This window comes from Heterodontus francisci, chromosome 15 (genome assembly GCF_036365525.1).
Source record: "Heterodontus francisci isolate sHetFra1 chromosome 15, sHetFra1.hap1, whole genome shotgun sequence".
Lineage (NCBI taxonomy): Eukaryota > Metazoa > Chordata > Chondrichthyes > Heterodontiformes > Heterodontidae > Heterodontus > Heterodontus francisci.
The window spans coordinates 48277028-48284767 of record NC_090385.1 but is presented as its reverse complement, the minus strand read 5'-3'; positions in this window follow the sequence as shown (position 1 = coordinate 48284767).

Genomic DNA, 7740 nt, shown 5'->3' with positions numbered 1-7740 from the left:
TGAGGCGACTATGGAGTGACCTCTCCATGGCACATGCCTGGGCGAATGTATGGAGGTTGAGAGTTGCCCAAGCGTCAAAACCCCCTCTCGGCCGTTCTGGTGGGGTCCAAAGGAGTGCAGAGCACGACGTTTGGCACCGGTATGGCTGCAGCAACTGCCGGAAACATGCCAGAGATGACATATGACCTCCTTCGGGGTTCCGCTCCGGATTTTCTGCACGGATTTACTCCCTTAGCCTTGGTCTCTCCCGTGACGCCCACAAGGCAGTTGGGTTGTTAGGGCCCCTACACAGGGGTAGGAGGATGCCGGTGGGAGGAGGGGGTGCGAGGGGGAGGGATGGAGGGAAGGGAGTGCGAGGGGGAGCTGTGAAGGGGGCTGTAAGGGGGGGTGCAGGGGAAGGGGGTGCAGGGTGAAGATGGTGCGAGGGGGGAGCTGGGAAGGGGTTGCGAAGGGGGGAGGGTTAGCTGGGAGAGTGGAGCTGGGAAGGGGAAGGGGAATGGGGGGAGAGAAGGGGGTGCAGGCAATAAACCATTTCATCAGTTCCCAACATCGATGCCGGGAAAGGTCATCCGCGTCCTCCGGGAGGTGAGCGACAGCCTCGGGCGCCAGTACCAGCAGGAATTCGCCGACATTGCGCTGCAGATGCACTACGAGCCTCACATCTCCCGCGGGCGCTTTGAAGTTGTGGCTGAGGAGCCGTTCGTGGCTTTCTACGTGCTCGGGGCACCTTTTTCTCAAGGCTTCCCCTCTGTAATAGTCTTATTACCTGAGGGTTCCGCTGTTCCTTCCTCTCTACAATGGACTTACCGCACGCCGTGGCCGCGGACAATCTGGACAGTGTAGACAACAGGATAGAAGATCAGAGTATCACCAGCTGTACTTTGCAATTTCGTCCGGATTTCAATCAATTTCATTGCGTGCTCAATGAGGAAAACAAAGAGCAGGTATGGCTGGGGGAGGGCAGTGGGCCCAGGTAACATTAAACTAGCTGTTAACTTGTAGTTAGGGCTAAAATGTACTGAATAAAGAGCCAGGGGAATTTAAACAGTTTAGGAGGGTAGATTGGGGGAGAAAGCACTAAGAAAGGGAGCAGGTGGCCATGGATAGAGTTGCACAGCAAGGGGAATATAGATCAATAAACTATTGATTTTCTGTTTTTTTTAAACCTACAAGAAAAGCTATCAAAAAAAATAAAACACCGAAGGGGTTAAACCCTAATAACAGAACACTTTCTGTGGTCTGGTGGGGAGTTGAACAGTGGGAACCACCCACATTGCTCCATGTGGCCATAACAAATTGGGGGCTTGAAGCCAGAATTTGAACTGCCAGATAAACAAGAGATTTGGAAAACGGAGGAATATCGACCTCTAAAATAAACAAACAGGTTTTCTTGTATTCTTTTGTTTTTTCTCCATGATGCTTGAAACAAAAGAGATGGTCACATTTAATGCTAAGGAGTTTGTGGAGCTGGGAGAGATCTCCCATGATAAGTTAAACAAGTTAAGGCTGGAATTTTACGCCCCCGCCCCCCACAGGAGCAAGCTGATGACAGGGCGGGCAGGGTGCGGGGGGAGGTGATCATAAAATTGAGTGGGAGCCGGGATTGTTGTTCCTGATGCCCCCACCTCGCTGCAATTTTCGAGGAGCGGTGGCGGCTAGCAACGGTCTGCCCGCCCCAGGCCAAAAGGGCCAATTAACTGCCACTTAAGGGCCTCCTCCACCGCTGCTGGTATTTTACCAGCAGCCAGTGGGCAGCTGAGGACCCTCAGGAGGCCGCCAAGTAAAACCAGGCTGGGGGGGCCCCTCCTGATTGGGCACCCCGTGCCCCACGGAGGGCCCCCCCCACAGTCCAACTGCCCCCACTACACAACACTCCCCCCACCCCCCCAACCACCCCTTTGTCTTGCCGGAGCCTGGTCAATTATCCCCAATGAGGCCCCACAATCAGCATCCCTCTTGCTGCTGTGGCTGGGTGCACTCCCAGCAGTGGCCACCGCACCCAGTGGCGCTGCTGGGACCGAGAGCTGCTGGCCCCCTGATTGGCCGGCAGCTCTTGGAGGTGGGGCTTCCTGCCTCAGAGGGGTGAAAGTCCCTCCCAAGACCAATCAAGGAACCGGGGGACGTAAAATCCTGGCATGGTCCCAGGCCTGGTGGAGTCGGGCTCGCCCCTGCCTTTTTGGCCGATGGGCGAGCATCCCGCCCAATGTAAAATTCTGGCCTAAGTGTTGAAGATTTAAAAAGCTAGATGGGAATCACTTTCAGACATAAAGCAAAGAAACCTGAACTGGTGAAAAGTCTAGCCACCCATTTTAAACTTTTGCCTGAACTAGAAGAAGAAAGCCTAGAATCAGAGTTTGAAAAAATAATTCCAGCTGGATTCCAGTTACAGAGGAAAAGGAAGAGATACAGTTTCAGAAGGAAAGAAAGGATGCAGCCCAAAAGTTTGAGTTACTGTGACTGCAAACCCAAAATCAGCATGTGCCAGTCACTCAAACCCTATCAATTCAGAGCAAAACTTTGATGGGCTGAGGCGCTCAAGGCTAGTGCTAAAATTTACCTCATTTGAGAAAATAGCTACCAGGCTAAAATGGCTGAAAGAATTTTGGACTCTCCTTTTAGAAGGTGAGCTCATGGGTAGGGCGCATGAAATTTTTCCCTGTTCTCAGAAGATCCTCTGATTATGAACAAATTAAAACTCCAATTCTAAATGCATATCAGCTGGTACCGGAAGCAGATCGACAGAAATTCCAACACATCCGGAAAAGACCCACAAAGACTTATACTGAATTTGAAAGAATTAAACGTATGGCTTTTGGTGGCTGGATATGATCTCTCAAGCTGGAACCCTAATTTGAAAATTTGAGAGAAGTGATGTTACTGGCAGAATTTTAAAATAGCATCCCAAGTAGTATTGGAACCCACATCAAAGAACAAAGAGCCACAAGTGTAAAGGAAGCCACTAAAATGGCTGACCATTTTGAATTAATACACAAATCCGTAACTCAGAATAAATTTGGGTCTAGCAACTCTTACAAGCTAGGGAGAGATAGCAGGGATGCAGATGAAGCAGAAAAGGGTTCAACAGAAAAGGGAAGGAAAACCTGACCAGTTTCCAACTTTTAAAAGGAGGAACTCAGGTGATAACCAGTAGGGGTCTGCCGGACATGTTTCCAGTGTGGCAAATCGGGGCACGTCAAGGCCAATTGTTGGTATGCCAAAAGAAACAGAGGCACTAAGTCAAGCCCATGTCTGTGGCTTAGAAAGTGGTAGGCCTGTGTTCTAATATAACACAAGAGCAGAGCATATACCAGAACTTTTTACACAAAGGAAAAATGAATCCTTCTGTGTCCCACGCACCAGACAAGTAGATATACCAGCTGTTTTCAGACCTGTTGGCAGTCAAACTGACGGAAATGCTACCGGATAGCAGAACAAATATCCCGGTATTAGTAAAAAGAGCTTACTGGCAAATGCTTGAAGGTTCCCTTAGTTAAAATTTACCTGCAGAGCAAGTTGGTCACCAGGGAAGTAACAGTCAGAATCATTCCGAGCCTAATCATGCAGGGGATAGAACTATTGCTGGGCAATGACTTGGCAGGAAGCAGAGTATTGTACCCAGAGGGTCCAGAACAGTCCACGGAGACTGGAGAAACTGGGGGGAGAAAACAAAACTCTGTGTAGCTGCAGATGGCTGAGGAAATCCCAAATATCCCACAGCAGATGATAGAGCCAGAAGAATGTAAAAGGGCCCAGATAGATCCAAAAAGATTTAAAAGGAGCTAAGATAAAACAACAAATGTTGAAGGAAAAGCACCAGAGATATGGTTAGCTGAAACCTTTTTTTAAAGATTTAGATAGGGACGAGGAAAGTTCCCAACCATGAAAGCCAAGAGTGAATGAGATGCCTCACCTAGTTGAAATACCACAGGGGATTGCAGTGGAAACTGGACAACCACCTGCGAGCAGTAGTGTCCCAGAGGACATGGGACAGATTAGGGAAACACCTATCTCTGAAGTAAAAAGAAAAGGGAAGGTAACATACCCTGAAGTGAACCACACTTGTAAAAATCACAAGAAAACTAAAAGTGAGGTCAGTATGCATCTACCCACTGAAGAATCAAATGATTCCAAATCCAAAACTAAACAAACCCAACAATTTAGATTCAGAGCTCAGCAAGAACAAGGGGCAGGAAGAAATCCAAGATGCCTCACTGGGGCTAAAAAACAATGCATCACCCTAGAAATAAAAACTATCAACGTGCCAGAACCTGAATGGTTAATGCCATGCATTGTGGAAGCAGCAGTTAAGGGGTTAATACAGACAGGGAACCTTGCCTCAAGCAGTAACAGAACTTTGCATACTACCAGCTCCACCAACAATCACATGATCCTGGAGATTATCATTCCTAAAGTAGTACAAACTGGTGTGCAAGAAACTACAAGCCCATTTGACAACACGTAACCAAAAGAAATGCAATTTTTTAAAAATGGTATCTCATCCAAAGGAAGGATGATGAAAAAACTTAAACCTCAAATGGCTGTTACAAGCAATGCCAGCTAAGTTGTAAGATGGAGGAGTGAATGGAATGAATGTGTACAGTGGTGTGACCCCAAACTTTCTTACCGTTTCTTTTTCCCTCTTTCTAAACCCAAAAAAACAAACAACATAAAAATGAAATCTAAGGAATTTCATGTTTTTCCCATTTGGGGGAGGAGCCAGGCACAGTGAAAGTGTGATGATACAAACTATGGACTACCTCTGAAGAGTTATGAAAAACTGACTTTGTCTTTTAAAAATGAACCTTTATTTTTAAAAAGTGAACAATGGTCTAAAATGGCAGCTGAAGGAAAAGGATTGGCTTTTGTGTATTCAAACTGTCTGACAAAGACAAAGGACAAAGCTAAGAGGTGTTAATTACAACCCATCCTAAAAACATTCCAGAATTGAATGGCTTCTGAAACAAAGAAGGCGTGAAGTTTAGAGAGATACAGCACTGAAACAGGCCCTTCGGCCCACCGAGTCTGTGCCGACCATCAACCACCCATTTATACTAATCCTACATTAATTCCATATTCCTACCACATCCCCACCTGTCCCTATATTTCCCTTCCACCTACCTATACTAGGAGCAATTGCTAATGGCCAATTTACCTATCAACCTGCAAGTCTTTGGCTTGTGGGAGGAAACCGGAGCACCCAGAGGCAACCCACGCAGACACAGGGAGAACTTGCAAACTCCACACAGGCAGTACCCAGAATTAAACCCGGGTTGCTGGAGCTGTGAGGCTGCGGTGCTAACCACTGCGCCACTGTGCCGCCCAAAGTTGTCACATCCTGGGCCATTGTGCGATCACCCTGGGGAAGAGATGAGAACGTCTCCTAACAGGTGAGAAGTAACACAGCTTTAACGTAAACAAAGACAGCCTAGAGCCAGAAAGGAAGAGAAAGAGAGAGGGGGAGGGAGAGAAGCAACAACAAACAGCTTGTGTTCTAGTCAACCAGAAGTATCCCACAGTCTTCAACTAAACCTTCAATCAAGAGAGAAATCTGTAATCATCTCAGGCCTGTACCCATCAAGAACTTCATTTCCAAGAGAATTCAACAGACTTATCGTGACCTCCCCCCACCCCCCCTGCAAACTAAAAGTCACCTTCCTTTTTTCCCTCTCTATCTATCTCGTGTGTGTGTGTGTGTGTGTAAGTGCATGAGCCGGTTGCGTCAATTTTGGGATAAGGCATATTGATCAATAAACAATTGATTTTCTGTTTTTTAAAACCTACAAGACAACCTGTTGCTTGAAAAAGCACCAAAGGGGTTAAACCCTAATAACAAAACACCTGCTGCAGTCAGGTGGGGAGTTGAATAGTGGGAGCCACCCACATTGCAGTGGCCGTAACAACTGACTTTTCGATAATCAATACAAAATCTTTTGGAACCATCCATTTTTGATATTCGTATCACTGGTGAACTCCAACTACTTTGACTAGGTTCAACTATATTGTTGCTTAGCATAATTTGAACCTCCTCTGTGACCTGAGCCAATTTATCAGGATTGAGTCGATAAGGGTTCTGTTTAATGGGTGTAACTGTTCCTACATCAACCACGTGAATAGCCACAGGAGTTCGACCTGGCATATCTGCTTTAAACTCTTTTAGCAGCTCAGCTAGGACTTTTTTACACTGCGCAGATAGATAGTGTAGAACTGTATCTAAATTTTCTAACACTTGTTTCTGCCAGTTTCACTGCAGGGGGTTCAATCAGAGAATTCTCAGTTTCTGCCTCTTCATTCAGTTCATCAAAAGTAACACTACCTTAACCCCTCTCTTCTGTCATTTGACATACATTTACTGGCTGACAAGGTTCATAATCATACCTGTTCAACATATTCACGTGACACACCCTTCAACATTTCCATCTATCTGGGGTGCTAACCAGATACTTTACCTCACTAAGTTTCCTCTTAATGAAGGTCCACTGAACCTGGCTTTCAATGGTTCCCCAAGCAAAGGCAACAAAATTAACATCTTGTCCCCCAGGCTGCAATCTGCGTGCCTTGGCTGTTCTGTCCGCTTGGGTTTTCATCACTAGCTGAGAAATCTTGAGATGTTTTCTGACCATCTCACAAGCTTTTGTAAGTCTCTCTCGAAATTTTGATACATAATCTAAGAGGCTAGTTTCCTCTTCCTGTGCTAAAAGTCTCTCCTTAATGAGTTTCAGGGGACCCATAACCTCATGCCCATAGACCAATTCAAATGGACGGAAACCAGTGGACTCATTTGGTGTGGCCTTGGTGGCAAATAAAAATGATATCCCCTTATCCCAATCATGAGGATACTCAAACAATAAGCCTTTATTATACTTTTTAGGGTTTGGTGATACCTTTCCAAAGCACCTTGTGACTGCTGGTGGTAAGCAGATGATTTGATCTGTCTCACTCCCAAATTACTCATGACCACTTGAAATACCCCCGAGCTGAAATCTGACCCCTGGACTGAGTAAATTTCTTTTGGCAATCCATATCTAGGGAAAAACAGAATTAACACCTCAATCACAACTTTGGCTGTGCTCTTTTACAAGGGTATTGGCTCCGGAAGCCTGGTAGACAAATCCATGATGGGGAGAAGAAACTTGTGACTTGACTTAGCTGTGGATAAGAACCCTACTAAACGGTTCATCAAAAGCAGGTATTGGTATCAATGGGGCTGGCTTAATCGAAGGCTGTGGACCTGTTGATGGCCACCTTGGCCAAACCCAGGAGCAGTCCCACGAGGAGCTCCACCCATCTGCCCACTCCCCTCTGCACCAAGTGGCCAAAAGTCAGGAAGGTGGGACCGAAGTGCAGCCAGAAATGGAGGAGCAGTCCCCTTAAATGATGGGAGAAGGGCTGCAACCTCTCACACTCTACATATATGTGAAATATGGACTCATCCAGGCTGCAGAACGTACAGGCAGCACACGAGTCTGTGAATCGGCTTAACGGTCTATCGCAAGGGACCACCGTGTGCAACACTCTCCATGCTCAATCCCTGATGGGCAAAGGGAGGATTCTCAAATAAACAGCCTCCCACTGGGGACACCCACCTCCTCCGGATGGCAGGATGGAACACCAAGGCGCGTCTGGATGGCCTACGAGGGCAAGGCAGTGGAGAGTATGCAAGAGAAGCCCGTATAGGAAACCCCTCCTCACAGAGTCAAATGGTATGGAGAGGATTTCCAAGAGATAGCTCAGGTTGCGCGG